Here is a 24,957-nt window from a genome sequence, read left to right on the forward strand (position 1 = left end):
AATCCTGGTAGGGGGTTGTATGAGCTGAGTGAAGCCATACAGATGAATGTGATTAGTGGGATTTTGAGAACTACATGTTGTCCAGCCAATATTAAAATCACCCATGATGAATGTTTCCTCGGGCAGAGATTTATCAGGCCAGCATAATTTGTTCTCTAATGTGTGGGTATTGTCTCTGGGCGGGATGTAGATTCCAATAAAGTTTATACTTTACTAGAAAGGCAAACCCAGACTCTGCTACACTTTGCTGTGAGGGAACAGGTTAGTTTGCTTTTTATTTGCTGTATTACTTTATTGCCTTTTTCTATTTTGAATACTGTGATTTGTTTTATTTACCTTGTGTTTTACTTGTATTCTGCGTTTAACTGCATATTAAAACTTGAAAAGAGACCACAGCCCTGTCACTTGTGAGTCAGGCAGAAATTTGTTTCCCACCCTGCCACCCGGTCACTGTAGTGCCTTCCCCTTATGTTAATTTGACCATATATCTCATTTCCTCTCTGTTTTCACTGGCTTATGTGAGTAAGCACAAATTTGTGAAATCACTTCCCTTCAGCTATTTAAATTTATTGGCCATCCTACTGTATTCCATAGTACCAGAATACAAAAGTGTCCACCTGCTTTTAATCTATCTTGCTGTTTTAAAAATAGTGACTCTCCACTAAAACTTAACTTTTTAAACAGGTAAAACTTAAGTTACCTACTTTCACATCTAACTCCTCTAGTGCACATTGCAGTGTTTAGGATAAACCATTTTTTTATCTTACCTTTAAGCATCCCTGTGACTAGAACTTGCTTTAAAACCTGCTGGAAAGCACTAGGACATCTTAAACTGATACAAGCACTCCACTCTCCTTGTTAATAAGGAGAAATTAATTGTAGGCACTAAACAGCCTATAACTGCAAAGTACCTTGCTAAGTTAAGGGAAAACAGCTCTTGTACTTTACAAAAAAAGCACCAAACCAGGCATGTCCAAGGGTCAGCTTCCGGTGATTTCTCCTATCCACCTGGTGAATCTGGGCATACTGGGATAATGCAGAAATTGCCTCATGTACACAGACAACCCTCTCCTCCTACCACCCAATACTACAACCTGCGAGAGATGCACTTACATAGCCAAACTGGAAGCAAAGCTCTTTCCACCCAAGATTGTGCTAGACAGTCAAGAGGAGAAGATTAACACCCACACTACACCTCAAGCATCCCATAGCCCTTCTAAACCCACACACCAACACCCACACATAGCAACACTAAACCCACATATGTGGAGGCCCCTAACAGTAACCTGCCCAAGCAACAAGGACCTCTGAAGCTGAAATGCAAACACCAATCACAACAAAAGTGTCACATAGCTCACAACACCAATGTGCCACCCAACACAGCCCCTAAGGCAAGACAACGTACCCAACACTTTAGTCATAGGTGACTCTATAGTCAGGCACACTGATGTCCCACTCACCAGGCTGAACAAGGAGAAAATTACAGTCAGCTGCGTGTCGGGTGCCAGGATCTGCCACATAACGCATGCACTCAAGTCACTCCACAACAAGTACAAATATGATTCTGTCATTGTCCATGTTGGAGTGAATGACTGGAGACGTACCTCCCTGGACTACATGAAAAGAGACATGGAAGAGCTCTCGGATCATGTGGCCCAGGCAGGTATGACCCTAGCCCTGAGTAGCATCCTGCCTTTGCCCAGAATGATACCACAGTATAAGGACAAAATGATTGACTTCAACAATTGGCTAAGCTTCTGGTGTCATTCCAAGGGGATCCAGTATCTGTCTTCCTGGGACAACATGATTGACAGACCATGATGCTTTGCCAGAGATGGTCTGCACCTGTCACCCCTGGGATTCAGGTTACTGACTAAGACTCTTGCCACTCCTATAGTGCCTTTTTTAGGCAAAGTTCAAAGTACAAAACTGCCACCATAACATGTACAAGCATTAAAAATCTGTAGGTAATGCTACTCAATGCTAGAAGTCTAAACCTCAAAATGCACTCTCTCGAGGCACTCCTAAAAATGGAGAACATCGATATCTGTGCAGTAACTGAGACCTGGTTCAAGGCTCCAGAGGACACCCCTGCAATACCAGGCTACAACTCTTACCACACTTTTCGGCAACCAAACCAGGACCGAAACACTAAAGGTGGAGGAGTGTCCATATTCACCAAGGATATTCACAACACCAGGCTAGTTGCCCAACACAATGCGTCTGAAATTCTCCAGGTGCAACTAACACTAGGTAAGACTGCAATCCAAATTATAGCTTGCTACAGATCCCCCACCATGGACCACGATTCTCACTACACCTTTCTAAACATACTAGAAAATATTAAGATACAACCAAACACCCTAATACTGGGTGATTTCAACTACCCTGCCATTAGCTGGGAAAACTACTCATGTACCAACACCTTTGCCCAAGAGTTCTTGGAATTCATAAATTCCCATGCCCTGGATCAACTAATCCTTAGTGCCACCAGGGGCTCCAATATCCTACACCTGGTCATTACCAACATGGGAAACTGATGTTCCACACCTATGGTCACCCCTTCGTTGGTCAAATCTGATCATAAGCTAATCACCCTTGACATACACATCCCACCTCCACCCCTCCAGTAAGGAAACCTCTGTAAAAAACTTCTCCAAAGCCAACTTCATGCCACTCAAGTCAGAAGTGACAAACTTCATGACACCCATGCAGATGGGAACTGAAAGTTTGACTGCTGAATCCTACACTAAGGCACTGTACGAGCACATCCACTCGTGCATGAATAGTGCCATCCCCAATAGAACCAAGATGCTCTCCTCCAAAAAAAGGAAGCCAACATGGTGGTCCCTTGCCATAAACAAACTTTACAACAAAAGGAAGAAACTGTTGCAGAAAAGAGGAAAATCCCAGGATGTAAAAAAATCCCTTACCAGCCTCAGTAAGAAGCTGAGATCCCTCATAAAATCCTCCAAAGCTAGTTACGAAAATAAAATTGTCAAAGATTCCAAAGTCAACCAAAAGGCATTCTATAGCTATGTCAAGAATCTGAATGGCAATGCTCAGATCTGCTCTGAGCTACAACAGAATGGCATTAAATATACTGTTCCCAAGGATATTGTCAATATCCTGGCTGATCGATTCAGTGCAGACTTCACCCCCTCTCACCCCCTAAAGGGCCCATTTCAATACCAAAAGATTGCCAAACTCTGGTAGTAACAGCCACACAGGTAAAAAACGCACTCTCCAAAGCTAAGAGTACAGCATCCATGGGACAAGATGACATCCCAGGCTGTGTATTACATGAACAGCAAAATGAACTGGCACCTCACCTAATTGTCATGTTTAATCATAGCCTCACCTCAGGCTTCATGCTCACTGAGTGGCGCACAGCTACAGTTATCCCACTCCACAAGGGGGGATCCACCTTGAATCCCGTGAACTACTGCCCCATCAGTCTGATGAGCCTGATCTGCAAGGCCATGGAATGTATTATCATGGAAATTATAAACAAAGACATTAGCAACCTTCAAACACTGGACCCCCATGCAGTTTGGGTTTGTGAAGGGCTGATCTTGTCTCCTGAACCTGATTGACTTCTTCAGATCAGTCTCCAGAGCCATGGACAAGGGTAAGGTGGTCCACACAGCCTATCTAGAACTTGCCAAGGCCTTCAACACCATCCCCCACTCTGGAATCATAGATAAACATACTAAGCTGGGCATTAATCCCCATGTCACTCGATGGGTTGCCAACTGGCTTACTGACAGAACTCACACTGTAAAGGTAGCCGACTCCAAATCCATCTCTAGACAAGTGACAAGTGGAGTACCTCAGGGTTCAGTCCTGGGACCACTCTTGTTTGGCATCTACTTCTCTAAAGTACAGGCCAACACTAAGGGACTCTGGCTAACAAAGTTCGCAGATGACTGCAAACTGGGAGCCATTTTTGAATCCCTCAATTATGTGGGTATTCTACAAAAGGGCCTTACAGAAATAGATGCTTGGTGCCAGAATCATGGCCTCAAGCTCAATGTCAAGAAATGTATAGTTATCCCCTCTGGGAAAAAACATGTACCCATGAATTACCACATAGGTGGCAATACACTAAACACTGAAAGCATGATAAGAGACTTAGGAACACAGGTGGACAGTGGTCTCTCCTTCGATAACCACATCACCACAACAGTCAGGAAATCCTTCTATGTGGCACACCTCATCACTAAGGGCTTTTCATCCAGAAAAAAGGAGGTCATTGTCCCATTGTACTCATCCCTCATTAGACCCATTATAGAATACAACACCCCATTTGGTATGTACCTCTCAAGACATCTGCAACAACTGGAAAGGTCACAGAAATACCTCACTAAAAGAATCACAGGCCTAAAGCAGATGCCCTATGCTGACCATCTAAAAAAACTCCACCTATACTCTGTCGCAGATCGTCTACTCAGAGGCTATCTCTGCTTAACATACAAGACCATGTCAAACTCAGAGATGCTGGACATGCTACACTTAAAGAAATCCCAATCCCTCAGAGACACACGCTCCAGGGATCTAAACCTTGTCATCACAGTGAACAACACATGCTGGAGGAATAGGTTCTGACCCAGAGATTCCCCAGTCTCTGGAATAGACTGCCCATATATGTCAAGCAGAGCGCCTCTTTGGCCCTCTTCAAAGGAACCTTGATGATTGGATGGGAGACAGGAAATTCACCCCGGGGAGCATGTCAGTCACCCTACTAGACAGGGGTCCAAGGAAGTAAGTACTGTCGGAAGAAATAGCCAGGGAATTGTTATGGGTATGCTTGTATAGACCCTAGGGCCAATAGCCTAGTACCAACCTATGAACCTAAACCTATGTTTATCTGAGTTCAGAGTAAGCTTAGTAAGTAATACTTCAGCATTGTTGAACGTTTGAGTGTTTTGATTTAGGGATTCTAGGATTAGGTGATTTTTTTATATAGAAAGGCAATGCCAGCACCCCTTTTGCCTATTCTATATAGGCATCGAATATTGTACCCTTGGGGGAGACCCTCATTATTGGATATGCTAGGTTTAAGCCATGTTTCGGTAAGTAGGACTATGTCAGGGGAGTATAGAGCTATGCTTGCTTGTAGTTCATGAATTTTATTACAGATACTTCTAATATTAATGTTTAAGATTAGGAGATCAGTTTTGTTCCTAGGAGGGTTTTTTTGATGATAGTATTTGGGTGCTATCGGTGACAGTAGTACTGTTTAGTTTAGGATCTGGACCGGGATTTGGGTGAATCTCTCCACTAAGAGCTAGATTGGAGGCAATGTTGACTAGTGCTTTTAAGAATTTACCTATCATATTTCTGGGAAAGAGTGGGGGTGCTCGGGTTTAGGAGTAGAGTATAGTGGGTGTAGTGATGTATTGTTGTATTGTAGATGAATGAGGATGTAGTGACTTTTATTAGTTTACGTTTCTTAGGGTTGAGGGTGGAGGTGGGGAGGGGTGAGATCGGGTGAAATTAATGAAGATAAAACAAATGCTATAGCTGTAGACTATGTACCCTCACATGAATTTGTCCAGCTAAACCCATGTGTATGAGGACATGATAAAATTAAATATTTCAGACTATGGATTAAAAAGGATGGCGGTTAAATATATGTGGGAAAAGACAAAAAAAATACAATATAAAAACTGAGAAACTGGAAGATCTTGTTTAAGGATATTGACAGCAAGATATAAGCAGTGAAAATGTTTTTGGTTCCTTTAGTTTTATATACAGTCGGACATATTTTTACCAACCAGAGGAGAAGTTGTATACTGTAATTAATAAAAAGGTTGTAGGATTTTTTCTGCGAAGGGAAAAGGGCAAGGGTCAAGTGGGATAAGATGATCTTTCCAATAGGACAAGGTGGTTTAGGATCACCTGATTTCAAAGGAGGTTACAGAGCTACACAGTTAAGGCTCATACACATAACACAAGCAGATAACTATAAATCAAAGTGAAAATGGATGATAATGAAGGGGGTGGGGTTATGAAATGAGAGAGTGGGATTTTGTATGCAGATCCTTGACAAGAATAATGACAGCCATACAGAATATTAAGTTCCTGAAGTACCATAAAGTATTCTAAGAACTAAGCCAACATGAAAATGGAGATAGGAAATTATGCTGATAGGGATGACTGAAATTAAAGGTACAGAGAATAGGCACTATAGGGCTGGAATTTACTGGTGAAAACTGGTAAAGGAACTAGGTTCTGGGAGCAAATAACCAGAGAGGGAAAGGTAACAGACTGGGAAAAGCCCAAGAAGACATTTGGACTGCAGGCTTGAGGCTACCATCCCTATCAGGATTTTTATCTGAGTATAGGCAAAGAGAAAGGGATAGGTGAATCCTAAGTGAAACGCCTGCTTTGGTAAAGTTTTCATTGAATCTAGAATAGAAGCTGCTGCTAAAAAAGGGATAATTAGTAGGGCATATAAAATATTTCACAATAACTATAGGAATCAATTAGAGGAGGTTAGAAAAGATTGGGAAGAAGGAATGGGTAAGCAATTCACAAGGAAACAATAGGAGGACATATGTATGGCTCCCAAATATACAACAAAGTCTAGAATATTTTAGAATTTTTGCTTAGAAGTGTTTGCATAGATATTTTTCTACCCCAACCATACTACAAAGAATGGAAAATGTTGGAGGTGTGATAGAGAAGAAAGGTTAACTGGAAGCATATGTTTTGGGAGGGTAATGAGTTTTCAGACTTTAAAAATTCCCTACAGAGCACTCTGTCAGAAACATTGGGTGAGCAAATAGGTGTAACTAAAGAAATTATTGTTTTTGAGCTGGGATACAGGATTTGAATTGCCTAGATGTAGTGCAGCCTTGTTAAGTCTAATTCTGGTGGCTGCCAAAAAAGGGCAGTTAGCTTAGTACTAATCTATGAATCTATGAATCTATAAACCAACTGTATTTGAAGTAGTGAATGTTGGGACACAGGTAAAAGAACTAGAGGTGGTTCTTTAGAAAAGGGTAGGAGCAAATTACATAGAAAAAATGTAAATTATGGGATCAATACATGCAGAATAATGTTTTGGAGGAGGAGGAATGAACTTTAAGGGAAAGCAGGAATTGATCAATTTATGTAATGATGGATTGGTGATAAATATACAAAATAATATATATGATGCCTAATGTTTACTACTGGTAATATGTTAATATTGTTTGTTTTCTTTTATATAAATGTCTGCTTGCCTAAGTAATAATTCAATAAAGGTGTTAAAACAAAAAAAAATCTCAACTATAGAGGATTCAGTGTCCCAAAATGACCAGTACCCAACACAACCTAAGAAAACCACCATTCTGTTTCTAACCAGCATCTTCGCAGTATATGATTTATTCAGTGTAAGTACAATACTGTCTTCCTGTAGAGGAAAGAAAGAAACCTGTGACTGGATTTGCATCCCTTACCTTTTAATGTAATGTAAGTCACAAATGTCAGTCTTTCCAAAGCAGTAAGATTACATGAGAAATTTGCCTTGAGTAACAAGTAGCAGGACTTTAAGTTATAAACAGAATGTGGGTCAGACTGTAATAGGCAAACCTCTATTCAAAAGTCTCTTGTAGACTGAGCAGACTCTGCTGTGCTTTGGTATCCTTCCTCAGGAATGCTTTCTTCTCAGTTTATCATTGTGGTTAAGTTGGGAAAAAATGAAATAGAATTAAAATGAAATTCAACTAAAATTAGAGTTAAACAGTATAAGTAAAGAGAGCTTTGTCAGGAACAACAGTGGTACCTGTATCTCAGAAAGGGAGTCTGTCATGAAGTATGTTCCAAATCCTTGACCAAGTACCAAAGATAGCCCTAAATGGGAGTCACAACAACATTTTGGAAAAAGGGAACTGATCGGGAACTAAGGCTCCAAGCCAGAGATGGACCGGGGCTTAACACCACTGAATCCATAATCTCTGTTCTAAATTTGAGGACTCTGGACCACATGAAATTTGGTAAGACACCGACCATTTTGGCACCAGCAGACACCCTAATTGGTTATGTTCGCTTTTACAATTTATTGGAGTCTGGGGATCTCGCAAGCCTGCTAGGAACAAAGAAAGGACCACACTGAACGGGAGACTTTTTGATATTAGGACTCCAGATTTGTTATACGTATATTTTTACATATATATATATATATATATATATATATATATATATATATATATATATTTTTTTTTTTTTTAACTTTATTTTAATTTGATTGTAATAAAATTTTATTGACATTTCATTTTTATACCACATTTAGTTTAATTTTAGTTTAACTTTATTTAGTTTAATTTTATTTCCTTTTACATACATTTTCTAATAGTCTGATCTTATTCTGACTCACAAAGCTTACCTCATAACAAATTCCCTTTCTGAGATACAGATGGCGATGTGTTTTTTTTTTTTTTTTTTTAAGACTTGTCTGGTTCTGACTCATAAAACATAATTCATGACAGATTTCCTTTCTGAGATACAAGTGGCACTGTTGTTCCTGACAAAGCTCACTTTACTTATATTGTAACTCTAATTTTAGTTTATAGTTTCATAGGTTCATAGGTGTGTACTAGGCTAATGGCCCTGGAGCCTTTACAAGCCTAGCCTGTAGAAGTGCCCTGGCATTATGCCCCCCGACGTTAGTTCCCAGTGCCTCTATCAAGTAGAGCCACTGGAGTGATCCCCGGGGTGAACTTTCTATTACCCATCCACTCATCAAGATTTCTCTTGAAGAGGGACAGCGAGGTGCTCTGCTTGACATGTATGGGAAGTCTATCCCAGAGCATGGGCAGTCTCTGGGTAAGGAACCTGTCCCCGAACCGGAGAGGACCCAGGACCGATCCATGTGGGACTCCACTCGTGACAGGTTGGCAGTCTGACTTGGAGTCTACTACTTTCACACTGTGTGTTCTATCTGTGAGCCAGTTTGAAAGCCACCTAGTGATATAGGGGTTGATGCCTAATTTGATGAGTTTATCAATAATTCCCAAGTGAGTGTATGCACTGCCTTACCTTCATCCACACCCCTGGTGACTGAGTCAAAGAAGTCAACCAGGTTGAGCAGGCATGATTTCCCTTTCACAAAGACAAATTGTGTAGGGTCTAGAGTTTGAAGATTTCCTCTATCTTTGTTAATCAGGTCCATGATGATGCGCTCCATAGCTTTACATATCAGACTCGTCAGGCTAATGGGGTGATAATTCCCAGGGTCTATAGTTGCTCTTCCTTGAGAGGGATGACTGTAGCAGTGCACCATTCGGTAGGGACAAAGCTTGAGGTGAAGCTATGACTGAACAGGGCACACAGATGTGGTGCCAGTTTGCTTTGTAGTTCATGTAGAACACAGCCAGGGATATTATCGGGTCCCATGGAAGCTGTATTCTTGGCCTTGGACAATGCAGTATTAACCTGTGCTACAGTAATGCTGGGTGCCTGGCATTCTTCCAGTATTGTGATTGGCCCGTTGGGGGGAGAGAGGGGTAAAGTTGGAACTGAATCTGCTGGACAGTATGTTGGGAATATCTGTTGGCTCAATATAGGAGGTACCATTGTGCAGTAACTCAGAGCAAATCTGGGCATTGCTGTGGAGGTTCTTGATATAACTATAGAAGGCTTTGTGATTGTTTTTAGTGTCTGCTGCAATTCTGCCTTCATAGCTGGCTTTATAGGATTTGATGAGAGATCTCAACTTTTTGTTGAGGCTAATAAGGGAGTTTTTCCAGTCTTGGGACTTCACCTTTTTCTACAACAGTTTCTTCCTTCTGTTGTAGAGTTTATTAATGGCAAGGGACCACCAGATTGGCTTCCTTTTTTTGGAGTAGAGCTTCTTGGTTCTGTTGAGTATGACTAGTTCCATGCATTTATGTACATGCTTGTATAGTGCATTGGTGTATGATTAAGTAGTATTGCAGCTATCTTCCATTGGCATGGGTGCCATGAAGTTAGCCACCCCTGATTTTAGGAGCCCAAAGTCAGCTTTGGAGAAGTTTTTCAAGGTGGTTACCTTTGTGAGGGGGTGTGGGTGAGATGTGGATTTCCATGGTGATTAGTTTATGGTCGGATCTTACCAGGGAGGGATTGACTACTGGTGTAGAGCAACAGTCACCCATGTTAGTAATAACCAGGTCAAGGATGTTGCTTCCTCTAGTGGGACTCAGAATGAGCTGGTCCAGGGCATTGGAATTGATGAATTCCAGGATGTGTTGGGCCAGTGTATTGGTGCTTGAGTAGTTTTCCCAGCTGATGGAGGGGTAGTTGAAGTCTCCTAGTATGAGAGTGTTGGGTTGGACCTTGATAGATTCCAGGGTGCTTAGGAATGTGGAGTGAGAGTCTAGGGACATGGTTGGGGACCTATAGCAGGCTATGACCTAGATCACCATCTTACCCAGTGTTAGTTGTACCTGAAGTATCTCAGATGTGTTATGCTGGGCTATAAGTCTGGAGGTGTGCATATCCTTTCTGAATATGGAAACACCACCGCCTTTGCAGCTATGGTCCATGTTTTGGGGCTGAAAGGTGTGGAATGAGTTATAGCCTGGTAGTGCAGGGGTGCTTTCTGCTGCTTTATAGATTCATAGGTTCATAGGTAGGTACTAGGCTATCTGCCCAAAGTCATTTATAAGCCTAGCCAGAATGTGTTGGCTTTCACCACCCCCTTAGATTAGTTCTCTGTGCCTCTGACCAGCAGAGCCATTGTAGTTATCCCCGGGGTAAACTTTCTGTTTCCCATCCACTTGTCAAGGTTTCTCTTGAAGAGTGTTAGCGAGGAGCTCTGCCTAATGCAGATTGGAATCTTGTTCCAAAGCATGGGAAGTCTCTGGGACAGGAATCTATCTCTCCAGCATGTCCTATTTATTGTTGTGGTGAGGTTTCGATCCCTAGAGCATGTGGATTGAGGGGCTATAGTTTTCGTTAGGTGGAGCATGTCCATCAATTTTAGGTTGGACATGGCCTTGTATGTCAGGCAGAGATCACCTCTGAGTGGGCGGTATGCAACTGAGTACAGCTGGAGTTTCTTCAGTCGAGCTGCATAGGGCATCTGTTTGAGGCCAGTGATCCTCTTGGTGAGGTACTTCTGTGGTCTTTCCAGCTGTTGCAGGTGTCTTGTAAGGTACATCCCAAATGGGGTGTTGTACTCTATGACGGGTCTGATGAGTGATGAGTAGAGGGGCACAATGACCTCTTTTGATCTGGATGCAAACCCTTTTGTGATTAGGTGGGCCACATAGAAGGACTTTCTTACCACTCTGGCAATGTGATTATCAAAGGAGAGAGTGCTATCTACTTGGGTCCCCATATCCCTTATTACGTCTTCTGTATTTAGGGGACTACCACCTATGTGGTAGTTTGTGGGTACTTTGTTTTTTTCCAAAGGGGATGACTATGCACTTTTTGGCAATTAGCTTGAGGCCATGGTTTTGACACCAGGTATCTGTCTCAGTGAGACCCTTTTAGAGGATGTCTGTGTCAGCCGGGGAGTCAATTATAGCCCCTAGTTTGCAGTTGTTTGCGAACTTAGTCAGCCATAGTCCTCCTGTGCTTACCTGTACCTCTGGAAGTATATGCTGAACAGGAGGGGTCCTAGGACTGAGCCCTGGGGAAGGCCAGTTGTAACCGGTTTAGAGTCAGACCTAGCTCCCGCAACTCTTACCATGTGGGTTCTGTCCGTGAGCCAGTTGGCAACCCATCTCATGACGTAGGGGTTTATGTTCAGGCTGGTGAGCTTGTCTATAATACCAGAATGGGAAATGGTGTTGAAGGCCTTTGCGAGGTCTAGGTAGGCTGTGTGGACCACCTTTCCCTTGTCTATAGCCTTGGTAACTGTCTCAAAGAAGTCCACCAGGTTCAGGAGGCATGATCTGCCCTTAACAAAGCTGAACTGGGTAGGGTCCAGTGTTTGGAGGTTCACAATGTCTCTGTTAATGAGATCCATGATTATGCGCTCCATAGCCTTGCAGACCAAGCTAGTCAGGCTTATAGGGCGATAGTTCCCGGGGTCTGTTGTGGCTCCACCTTTGTGGAGTGGAATAACCATTGCTGTGCGCCACTCTATGGGCACATAGCCTGTGGAGAGGCTGGGTTTGAACAGTGTGTTTAGGTGAGGGGTTAGTTCATCTTTGAGCTCATGTAGGACACAGCCTGGGACACCGTCCAGTCCCATTGATGCTGTGTTTTTGGCTTTGGAGGGGGCTGTTTTTACCTGAGTGTCTCTGATTTCAGAGACACTACATTCTTCTGGTATGGTTATGAGCCCTTTTGGGGGTGAGAGGGGGTGAAGTTTGCACTGAACCTGTCTGCCAGGATGTTGGCGATATCGGTTGGCTCTATGTATTTTGTTCCATTTTGCACTGGCTCCGAGCAGATCTGAGAATTGCCACTTAGATTCTTGACATAGCTAAAGAATGCCTTGTGGTTATCTTTGGAGTCCATAGTGATTTTTCTTTCGAAGCTAGCCTTGGATGATTTTATGAGGGATCGTAGCTTCTTGCTGATACTGATTAGGGATGTCTTCCCTTCGTGGGATTTTACTCTTTTCTGTACTAGTTTCCTCCTTCTGTTGTATAGCTTGTTTATAGCAGGGGTCCACCAGACTGGTTTCCTTTTCTTGGAGGAGTGAGTCTTGGTTTTGCTTGGAATAGCATGATCCATGCATTCTTGTAGATGCCTGTAGAGTGCATTAGTAAAGGATTTTGCAGCTTGGGCAGCATTATCATTTAGCATGGGGGCTTTGAAACTTTCCACCTCGGTCTTAAGTAACGTGAAATTTGCTTTTGAAAAGTTTTTCACCATGGTTTCCTCGACCGGGGGTGGGGGCGGAATATGGATATCCAGAGTGATTAGTCTGTGGTCAGATCTAACCAGCGAGGGGTTGACCTCCGGTGTGGAACACTGGACACCCATGTTGGTGATGACCAGGTCCAATATGTTGTCACCTCTGGTGGGGGTGTTGACCAGTTGATCCAGGGCGTTTGAGTTTATAAATTCTAGGAAATGTTGGGCAAGGGAGTTAGTACTTGAGTAGTTCTCCCAGTTAATGTTTGGGTAATTGAAATCACCCAATATCAGGGTGTTTGGTAGGACCTTTATGTTTCCCCAGTGTTTCCAGAAATGTTGAATGGGGGTCCTGGGACATGGTGGGTGATCTGTAGCAAGCTACAATTTGAGTTGCAGTTTTACCCATTGTTAGTTGCACGTGGATGATCTCTGAAGCATCATCCTGTGCCACTAACCTGGAGGTGTGGGTATCCTTGATGAATATGTATACACCCTAACCTTTTGCATTTCGGTCTGGGTTTTGTGCCTGAAATGTATGGTATGAGTTGTAGCCTGGTAGTGCTGGGGCACTCTCTGGAGCCTTAAACCAGGTTTCTGTTGCTGCACATATATCAATTTCCTCCATACTGAGGAATGCCTCGAGTGCATGCATTTTGAGGTTTAGACTTCTGGCATTGAGTAGCATTACCCTCAGTTTTTTGTTGCTATTTACGGCAGTGGGTTTCTCTTTTGAGCCTTGCCTAAAAAAGGCACTATGGGGGTGGCAAGAGCCTTGGCCAGTACTCGAAAGCCTAAGGGTGACAGGTGCAAGCCATCTCTAGTGAAGCAGAGTGGCTTGTCGAGCATGTTATCCCGGGTGGATAGCCACTGGATCCCCTTTGAATGACACTAGAAGCTTAGCCAATTGTTGAAATTGATAATTTTTTCTTTATACCGTGGTATAATTCTTGCTAAGGGCAGGATGCTACTCAGGGCCAGGGTCATACCGCCATGGGCTACGTGATCAGAGAGAGCTCTTCCATGTCACTTTTCATATAGTCCAGGGAGGTATGGCTCAGGTCATTCACACCAACATGGACAATGACAGAGTCATATTTGTACTTGTTCTGGAGTGACCTGAGTGCTTGTGTTATGTGGCAGATCCTGGCACCTGACAGGCAGCTAACACTAACCTTCTCCTTGTTCAGCCTAGTCAGTGTGCCTGACTAAAGAGTCACCTATTACTAGTGTGTTGGGTATGTTATTTTGCCTTAAGGGCTGTGATTGCATGGTACACTGGTTTTGTGAAGTATGTGTTTCATGGTTTGTGTTTGGGGGTGGAGGTTGCTTGGATGTCTGCTTTGGAGGTCTCTGTTGCTTTTGAAGATTTTTATTTAGAACCTCCGAGTATGTTTTCGTGTATTTATGTTTGTTTTTTGCCGGTGCTGGTTTCATAGGTCTATGTGAGACTGGTGGTGTGATGCAAATAGTTCCCTTTTCAGTCTTGGGTTGACAGAGCTTAGCCTCCAGTTTGGCTGTATAATTGCATCTCTCACATGTATTAGTGTTTGGTGGTAGGAGGAGAGAGTTGTCTGTGTACATGAGGCAGTTGTAACATTGCCTCAAAATGCCCAGATTCACCAGTTGGACTGGAGAGTACACCTGAAACTGCCCTTTGGACATGCCTGGATAGGTACAGTGGACTGTTTTACTGATTGGCTGGTAAGGTCGAATAGAGAGCTGATAAGGTCGAATAGAGAGCCTTGTCCTTCTGTATAGTATGGTGGGGGGGGGTCTAGTGCTAAGGTTTATTTGTGCTTGCTATGAGTTTTGAGCAACTTGCCAGGCTGAGAATAGGTTTGAGTACTAAGTTGAAAATTTGTCTAGTTCCAAGAGAAAAATTGAAGAGTAGACTTTGTGGAGCCGGGGATAGTTATACCCTAGCTAACCGGCACTGCCTGGAGCACAAAACCACACAAATGTGGGTTTTATAGCAGGAAACAAGCTTTTTAAATCACAGAAACTCTAAAAAATGGGCGTTTTAGGCAGAATTAGCTAAAGGCAGCAAGAAAGTGCAGAAAAATGATACTTAATCACTCCAAAGTTTCTCTTTTGTCTCTCTGCTGCTGTAGAACTCTGCAGGGCACCAGGCAGGAGCTTGCTGAGCTGTATACAAGTGCAAAAACCTCACAAATGCGAGTTTTATAGCAGGGAAATGAAAGAGATAGAAATTAGCCCAAAATGGCCAATAAACTACTAATTTCTGGGCTGAAACCACTCCTCCAAGGACAGATAGGCTGCTCAAAGCTCCCCTCTCTCACAGGTGAAACTTCCTTCTATCCAAGTAAGGTATGGGCAAACACAGAAACTTGTAACACAGCCCTGAATTCAGCACTAACCTGAAAACTTTACTATACTAGCTTAAAAAGGTGGGGAAACAAGTATATATATATTTTTTTCAGAAAATAAAGCAGATACGCTCAAAAAAACACTTTAGATGCACATAAATGGCTATCACACTTAAGTGTGTAGCCTACAACATTTAAACAGGTAATTTAAACACAAAAATGACTTTGTTAAAGTGCAGGCAGTAAAATAAGTACAATATGTAGCTGAAACAAGCTTTTTAAACCACAGAAACTCTAACAAATTGACGTTTTAGGTGGAATTAATTAAGGCAGCAAGAAAGTGCAGAAAAATGAAACTTAATCACTCCAAAGTCTCTATTTTGCCTCTTTGCTGCTGTAGAACTCTGCAGGGCACCAACCTTGCAAATATGGGTTTTATAGCAGGGAAATGAAAGAGATAGAAACTAGCCCAAAATGGCCAATAAACTACTAATTTCTGGGCTGAAACCACTCCTCCATGGACAGATAGGCTGCTCAAAGCTCCCCTCTCTCACAGGTGAACAGAGAAACTTCCTTCTATCAAAATAAGGTATGGGCAAACACAGAAACTTGTAACACAGCCCTGAATTCAGCACTAACCTGAAAACTGGACTATACTAGCTTTGAAAGGCAGGAAACAAGTATATTTTTTAGTTTATTTTTTTCAGAAAATAAAGCAGATACACTCAAAAAAAAAACCACTTTAGATGCACAGAAATGGTTATCACACTTGAGTGTGTAGTCTACAACAGTTAAACAGGTAATTTAAACACAAAAACAACTTTGTTAAAGTGCAGGCAGTAAAATAAGCACAATTTGTAGATGAAACAAGCTTTTTAAATCACAGAAACTCTAAAAAATCTGCGTTTTAGGCTTTAAACCAGGTCTCCGTTACAGCACAAATGTTGATGTTCTCCATTTTGAGGAGTGCTTCAAGCGAGTGCATCTTGAGATTTAGACTTCTAGTGTTGAGCAGCATGACCCTCAGTCTGCATTTATTTATAGCTGCTATGGTGGTAATTTGGTGTTTGGAATACCACCTAAAAAAGGCACTATAGGAGTGGCAAGAGCCTTAGCCAGTACCTGGAAGCTCAGGGGTGACAGATGCCGGCCATCTCTGGAAAAGCATCAGGCTCTGTCAATCATGTCATCCCAAAAAGACAGATACTGGATCCCCTTAGAATGACACCAGAAACGTATCCAATTGTGGAAGTCAATCATTTTTTGTTTGTACTGCGGTATCATTCTGGGTGACGGTAGGATACTGCTCAGAGCTAGGGTCATACCTGCCTGGGCCACATAATCCGAAAGCTCCTCTGTGTCTCTTTTCATGTAGTCCAGACAAGGTGCTTCTCAGGTCATTCACACCCACATGGACAATGACAGAGTCATATTTGTACTTGTTGTGGAGTGACATGAGTGCGTGTGTTATGTGGTGGATTCTGGCACATGAAAGACAGCTGACTGTTACCTTCTCCTTATTCAACCTAGTGAGTGGGACATTTGTGTGCCTCACTATTGAGTCACCTATGATTAGTGTATTGGGCAAGGTGTTTAGCCTTAGGGGATTAGGTTGAGGGGCACATTGTGGAGGTGAACTATGTGTCCTGTGGTTTGTGCTGTGTTGTGGTGGTTGAGTGCATTTCTGTCTTGGAGGTCTCTGCTGTTTGGGTAAATTTCTATTGAGAGCCACTGCGAAGGTGGGTGCGTGGTTTGTGTTTTTATGTGAGAGATGTGATGGTGGGTGTTCTGGATGGCTATGTGTTCCATGTGGTGTGGTGCAGGTTTTGACCTTCTCTTGCCCAGCTAGTCCGGTCTTGGCTGGAGAGTACGTAGCTTCCAATCTGGTGATATAAGTGCATCTCTCACAAGTCTGAATGTTGGGAGGTAAGAGGAGAGGGTTGTCTGTGTACATGAGGCAGTTGCTACACTGCCTCAGAATGCCCAGGTTAATAGAAGAAAGCACAGGGAACTGCCCTTTAGTCATGCCAGGAGAGGTGGTCATAACTACTAAGTACTGGAGATATTTCCGTGAAGAACAACTAGTGCTGATGGCACTTAGGTGTGCTACAATAATTTCTACAAAAACCTGTTGAAGTGCAAAGTGATTAAGCTATTTGAAGTGCAAGAGAGAAAGAACTAGCAAGATTCAAGGGGAAAAACTAAAGAGGAGACTTTCTGGCACCAGTAATAATTTACCTCAGCTCGGCGCTGCTAGGTGGAGCTTAAACAAGCGTAAACTTGTGCAAACTTGGGCTTTTAAACCAGAAAGTTGAAAAGGATGGAAAAGCTGCCCAAACGGCCAATAAACTACAATTTCTGGGCCAGAAACCACCCCTCTTGTGGTAGGTAGGCTACCTAGTGCTTACCACTCCCACTGATAAGCTAGAAGGCTTCCGCCAACACAGAAAGGCTTCAGGGGGTCAGAAGCTTACAAACAGTCCTGGATACAGAAAATCTGTATCTGGACTAGACTAGTTACAGGAAAGGTGGGAAACAAGTACAAATGTGGTGTTTTAAACAGTTGAATTTTATTTTATTTGTATTTTATTTTTTTCCGTACTTAACCACAATGATAAACTGAGAAGAAAGCATTCCTGAAGAAGGATACGAAAGTGCAGCAGAGTCCTTTCAGTCTACAACAGACTTTTGAATAGAGGTTTGCCTATTACAATATGACCCACATTCTGTTTATAACTTAAAGTCTTTCTACTAGTTACTCAAGGCAAATTTCTCATGTAATCTGGCTTTTAGAAAATTGTCTATAAAGCATAGTTTAACCTTTGCAATAACTAAATGGGAAGCTCCCAGAGTTAACAGCCAAGAGTCACGTCACAAATTTTTCAATAAAGGCGAATGCCCACAACAGACTCCTTCACATCCTGATTAGCTATAATCCTGGTGACACCCCCATCTTTTACAATATATAAGCGCACTCTCCGATAGATAAAACATATGGAGCAGAGCTTGAATGTCCTCTTCTTGAAAACCAATAAAGGATCTTAAAGCTTCACTTCAGTTTACTTTTTGACTGCTTAGACTCCATCGTAGAAATGTTCTTAATAATTTTTTTACAGATGAGAAACTCCAGGTGAAACAAAAAGCTACTCCAAACCAGGCTTCAGCAATAGATCGTTCTACCAACGAAGACCATCGAACGAACAACTAGCACAGCTGGATAGCTGGTCCCATACTCTTAGGTAACTACCTGCTCTCTCTCTTTGTATAAATTTAATAAAACAAAATAAAAAAACTAAACTAAATTAACAAACCTTGTTCCCACAGGTACAACAAAGCGGAGGGGCCAGCGAAAGCCTGATAGACCAGAGCTGTCACAGGACTCTGTTCACAAGACGTCCACCATATGACCGCCCCGAGGTGGTACTCATCCTCTTTTAGGCTTAACTTTCGACAGGGGATAAGTGGGAATTTCTGAATGTGCTAGTTTGTTCCCCCCATCACCGGAGGGCCATCCTCACGACCTGGGCTACTGCTTATAATCTAACTCCAATTCATGTCTGTAAATGTAGATATAATCCCAGTTGTGTTATTGATTTGCAAGTCATTTAACATGACTTAGGATAAAATGACTGAGAATAATAGTTCAGACATGTTTCTGTCTGTGAGAAGTTTTAGCTGTCTAAATAAGTTATTTTTGATATATTTCATAATTTGCTTCAGATCTCTTTTTCTTAACCTGTATTTGTTCAAGTCTTACAACCATTTCATTATTGTAGTAAAATCATTGGCAAGTGTGTTTAAAAATGCATTTATTAGACAAGTTAAAAAAGATATTTTAGCCTACTTTATAGTTTCATTTTCAATGCAACTCTTTCTCCATCTCTACTGTTTAAGTATTACAACTATTTCTTTGCTCCGATAAACAGATTTTAGGTTTGTGTTTCTAGATGACTAGCATTTGGCTAAGCCTCTTGTCTTGCAGTACACTAAGTTATTCATCTTTTTAGCATTACTGTGAGCATTCTTCTGTTACTTCTTAAGTATATACATGCGTATGATGTATTAAATCTTGTCAAAATGTTTGGTGAATTTTGAATTTAAGTAAAACTGCAGCCATACTATATCCAAAACAAACAATGTGGTATGTAATTTTTGTAACTAAAGATTCATTTAAGCAAAAATAACTAGGTTCATGAGTGCCTTGGGGTCTGGACTGAAAAGGGAAACTAGCAAGCAAATGTAAGTTCCAATATGCTCTTCAAAAAGATGCTGGTGTTACAAAACTGAACAAAAGTGGGCAAACATTTTTTGCTGTAGTTACTGGTTTATTTTTTGTTTTCTTTTCAAATACTGAAATGAATATAAGCCTTTACCAAGTTAAGCTTGTGTGTGCATTGGCAAGCCACATATGGTATCAGGCTGTTGTCAGGGCATACCTCATGGGATGTTTTTTTCTTTGTGAGCACAGGCCTGATTTGCAGGTTAATTACCATGACTGTGTGTGTCTTTTCTCAAAGCAAAACATACAGCTGCCGAGTCACGCCAGCCTCTACTCCAGGCTACTGAAAGCTGGAAACACACAGGGAAACCCCCAGCTGTTCCTCCTTGCTAAGTACTTTCATTATCAACCATCCATGCCTCAGGAACTCGCCATCTACTGAATGTTTTTAAGACTCCATCTGGCATCTCTTAGCTTACACCTTTTTAGTTTTAGTATTCTCAATTCTACTTTGTTTTCAAATGAGGGTAATCTTAAAATTAATGATACAGGGAAAGAAGGCGAAGCCATCATTTAAAGATATCAGTTGCTCTGTTAAGTTTCAAAAGTGATAACGACTCTGTAACCAGATCTGTACTTATAAATATTTTATGCTGTAATAACTAGGAATTGTTTTCCTGCTGTGAAAACTGTTTATAATTTCCCATTTCACTCCATGATTCATAATGATTCTTGTGTCTAGTTTCCTTATGGAATCCTTATGTAAAGGCAGAGCAGGGGCATCTTCCAACTTTTTTAATCTCCAAAAGCAGGACTCTTTTTTTTTTTTTTTTTTTTTTTTACTTTAATGTTATATTTTAAGTATGTATATATAAAATATAACATTAAAGTGAAAAAAAAAAGAGTCCTGCTTTTGGAGTTTAAAAAATTGGGATAAGATGAGAGAAGGTGCTTTTCTTATTTGCTTACTTACTTGCCTGCCTGCCTGCTTCCCTAATTGCTTATTTTTATTTGTTAACTGGGATAGAACACATCTAAATGGACCATTTTCACACTCAGCTTGGGAGAATACAGCAGAAGGTAACAAAGGTGACAGTTGCAAGTGGATGCATGCATAGTGATGTATAGTGAAGAATGCTTTACAAGCAAGCTAACAGCGCTATAACTGAATACATATACACATACAAAGTGGTTATCACTGCTGTTTAACAGCACTTTTTTTGCTCACTTTACAGTTGGGAGGTCTTGTGAGTGACATGCAGGTCTTCTCTGTATTTTCATGTTTTCATTAGAGTTACACACACACACACACACACACACACACACACACACACACACACACACACACATCTCAAAGGCACAGACTAACTTGAACTGGAAATTTTATGTATTGTTCTTAGGTGTATGTGCAATACTCATTTATGATCGTGAGTGCATGTATGCTTCCAGAGATGATAAAATATCCTATGCATAACTGCCTCTCTGCCTTGCATCTATTGCAAGTTGGGACAGGCCACATCTCCCTCAAGAAAAGCCTGACTAGGACAAAGTAAGTATTGGAAAATTAATAAATGAATGAAGAAAGGTATGAATTAATTAATATGTAGATTTTTATGTACATTTTTGAAGTTTAAATAAGTTAATAAAGCTAGTTCTGTAGTGCAGTAGTGCAGAAAAAATAATATTTAACACTACTTTGTCCATCCATTTATCTGACTTAAAGCCATAGCTGAGTTGGGGTGAAGGGAGTGGCTTCCCCAAGTACAAGCTGTTAAGGGGTGCAATTGGCACTGTAGAAGAGGTGCTAATTGGAACCTGCAAGTCAATGGTGCAATCACAGAAGTTGAGCACGAGTGGTGATTATCATTTAAGAAGCTGTGACTAACTTCAGAGTTGTTTAAATGATTTAAAAGACTGCCTGCAAGGCAGAGAATGTGTGTGTGTGTGTGTGTGTGTGTGTGTGTGTGTGTGTGTGTGTGTGTGTGTGTGAGCATGCGTGCATGCGTGTTTGTGTGTGTCTAACTGTAACAATGGCAAACAGGTAGCTAGTGTAAGAAGTGCATTAAAGCTTTCTTTTTCATTTTACTGAGGATGAGTTAGTCGCTTTTAGCACAAAGGAGTTCACTGCTGAGTATGTATTATCTATTTTAAGAGACTGTTATCAACCCTTTAGCTTGATATATGCATGGAATAAGGGTAGAATACTGTTTTGGATGTTGTACTGAATATGGGGCAAGATGATAAATTACAGAGTTTGCTAAATATGGAACCCAGTAAATGCTCGTAAGACATTTCTCTTTACTAGTTGTCACCCATGCTGTATGAAAAGCTAATCTGAGGGCAGAATTAGGGTCATTTGCAATCCAATGGGATGTGAATCCTCTGAAGAACATATGAGGAGAAGAATATGATCATACCTCTCAACCTCTTAGAGCAAGAAATCTGGACAAAGCCATAAATAAAAGAGGAACAAAGGCCCAAACATAGGGGCAATTTTTAAATATTGCTCTTACAAACTTAGAAAGTTGTTAGAATAACAGGTTTTGTGTTAGCATGAATTTTATGAAGGGTATGAAGTCTGAAACTCAAATGTCTGTCATTATTTTCTAACTTCAATTTTGAATTACTTGCCACTAATTTACCAGAAAAACACAATTTTATGAAAAACACAGGAAAATACGAGGCAAAAATCTGGACATTCTGTGAAAATCTGTACAATTGAGAGGTATGATTATAGCTTGCTAGAATGAGGGAATTCTGACAGTATATTAAACAACGAAGTGGAAAATGAAAAGAATGATGTTAAAAATAATAAAAAAAAAATGTTCCATATTTAGGTTATGAGGAAAGTACAAGAGGTTTATGTATAATGAATACATTACCATAATTCATGAAACAGGAAGTCTAATCAGGTGAAACTGAGATGTATTGGGCAGTAATAGTAGAACTGTGGATACAATGGGAGAATATCCAGAGTTCACTTGATGTGGAAAGAATTTAAAGAAATGATTCAATAATAAAACATGTTTAAATGATTGGAAAGTGAAAGCAGTCAAGAAGGGTACATATGCATGTAATAGCTATGAAACTTGTAATTTTATAAAGCATACTAATATATTTTAACATCCCAAGGCAGGAATTAAATGCAATTGTAAATGGAAGGCAAATTGTAAATGCATATTTTTGGTCTACGCTGCAACATGGGTATGTTATATACCGGAAAGACTGAAAAAACATTACATGAATTGTTTAGGGAATAAATATAAAAATACTATAAAGTTATTTACACTTCTCTTGAGTGGACTGTTTCAAAAGTTCGCTTCTTGTTAATTTCTTCGTCGGTTTAGGGAATATGTTCAGTGCATTCAAAAAGTTGATGATAGAAATGTCTTAACTGTACATTATAAGGTGCATGGGGAATATGAAAGTGTTTGCTTTCAGGTGATAGAATTATTATGGAACACTGAGTGTGGTGCTGATGTAATCATGTTGAAAATTGGCTTTTACAGGCAAAAAGCTGATGTCAGTAATACATTAATGCATGCAGAGTCATTGGTTTGAATAACAAAGTATGTATTAAATCAAGTTTGAATGATAATGTTATTTTCAGTTGAGAAATTTTATATGATTTTAATTTTTTTAACTCCTATGAATTGTGCATGAGAATATATTCTTTATTGGTGAGAACTTGTCATGCGACTTTTTTAAGAAATTTGAAATAGTGTGTGATGTATATTCTGTTTTTAAGTATGAAAAAGAAAGAAAGAAAGAAAGCAGGAGTTAAAAATATTTGCTTTTTTTAATAAATTGCTTTTCATAGTTTGGTCATGTGGTATGATCCTTGTTAGCATGTTGAAATAAATGTTTTTCTTGACTGGACAGGGCCTACTTAATTTTGTTTTTTTATTTCTTTCTTTCATTCTTTATTGACATTGGATTAGACTGGGTAGGAGGCCATTTTCAGTGTAGACCCTGGGACAAAAGCTCCAAAGTATTATAAAACATTTTAAGAATAATAATTTTGCAGTCTTTAAAACTAATACAAAAAACAAATACAGTTTAAAGAATTATACTAAATTAGACATAATCTGAAAATATTGATTAAGAGTAGCTACAAGTTATATGACAATGATATAATAGAGAAATGATGCTTTTTGCTTCTATGTCTGATGACCATCTAGCTACTTGCAATTATATTTGAGCTAATTTTTCATGGTCATCTAGGGTGCCACTATTTAGGTAGCCACAGGAGTTGCTTATATGCTTTGCCAGCATCACAGCAATGAAAACATATGCTAATTAGCCTAGCCCTTCCCCTGGATGGGAGGCATGTGACCTGAATCACTATGGGAACACTTTCCTCAAAGCAAGTGTGTGCTCCCATATACTTGCTAGATCAAGGCTACCATCCTGCAATGGCTTGGTGTGCCACATGTATTTCTCCAGGCATTGGGCCCACTTCCTTCCTTTGAAGGACTGCTATATCCTGCAACTGACTCCCTCCCCCAGGACTGGAATGCCTATCATACCTGCCAGCTCCATCAAGTACCCAAACTGCTAATTGCACTTAGGCCATTCAGGTCACAGTGAGGGCTTTATCCCTCTCCTGCACCAGGATGGCAGAGGGTGTCCATTTATGTATCAATAAAACAGACTTGGGGATTCAATAAATTCTCTGTAGGCTTGTGCGAAGCTACATGGAGTTTAAGTGTTTGCGCTGTGAGCAGCAGTGCTAATTACATATTCATGCCACTCACTGTGTTTAAACGTAAACAAGTGCGGTTTCATGAATAGCAACAGTGTTGACAGCCAGGAAACCATGTAAAGTAACATTGATAGCAGCAGACATGTAGACCTATTTACCTACAGGCAAACTAGATGTGTAGAATTGTACAGAATGCCACAATAACTACCAGGGTTAATAATAAAGCAATGTATATGGTCAAAACACATTCCAGGACACTGTATACAGTGCAGAGTATTGTAGTGTCCCATTTCAGGCATTCTGTACAAACATTGTATAAATGATCCATAATGGTACATGGACTGCCATTTAAAATAAACAGTGCGGCGAACTGTGTGTATTGAATAAGGACACACAAATGAACTGTAGGAATGAACCCAGGGAAAGATGGGAGGTGAAACATCTTAATGTACATCAGATGAGGGCATGTAAATGAAGACAGTTTCAGCAGGAACACTAATCACATATTGACATGATACAGTATGGACTGCACAGTGAATATGTATATTATGTGACTGTCACACAAGGTGACATAACAATGGAGAAGATGTCTTTGTGATATAAGTATCCTGACATGACCAATGCAGGGGACATCTATCAAGGATGTTATATACAATAGGGGTTAGGTGCATGCTGTGATGCTGTGATACTGTGCAAAATGAGTTGTCTGAATATTACTGTAATGTCAGCATAGGTCTCCACCAAGTGGGACATATAGTTACAGGCTCATGGACAACAGTAAACAGAACCTCACATAATCATGGACAATGACATAACATATGTGATTCTGAGTGATCATAGATAGTTCTGCATGAACACACTTGTACAACTATTATGAGATGTCAGCAATCTATGAGGGTAATCAAGCACACCGTCTT

The 24,957-nt window shown here is 40.7% G+C and overlaps 1 long non-coding RNA gene across 1 annotated transcript in view; it reads left to right on the forward strand.

Annotated features, from left to right (window-relative positions):
• The window catches only part of LOC122804366, a 137,834-nt gene extending 118,590 nt beyond the window's left edge, over positions 1 to 19,244 (forward strand). The window contains exons 3-4 of the long non-coding RNA XR_006365215.1: positions 18,233 to 18,355; positions 18,441 to 19,244. This is a non-coding gene — a long non-coding RNA (uncharacterized LOC122804366). The remainder of the gene's footprint in view (positions 1 to 18,232; positions 18,356 to 18,440) is intronic.
• The last annotated feature ends 5,713 nt before the right edge of the window (positions 19,245 to 24,957 follow it).

This window comes from Protopterus annectens, chromosome 6.part0 (genome assembly GCF_019279795.1).
Source record: "Protopterus annectens isolate FY-2018-M chromosome 6.part0, PAN1.0, whole genome shotgun sequence".
In the NCBI taxonomy this organism is placed as follows: Eukaryota; Metazoa; Chordata; order Ceratodontiformes; family Protopteridae; genus Protopterus; species Protopterus annectens.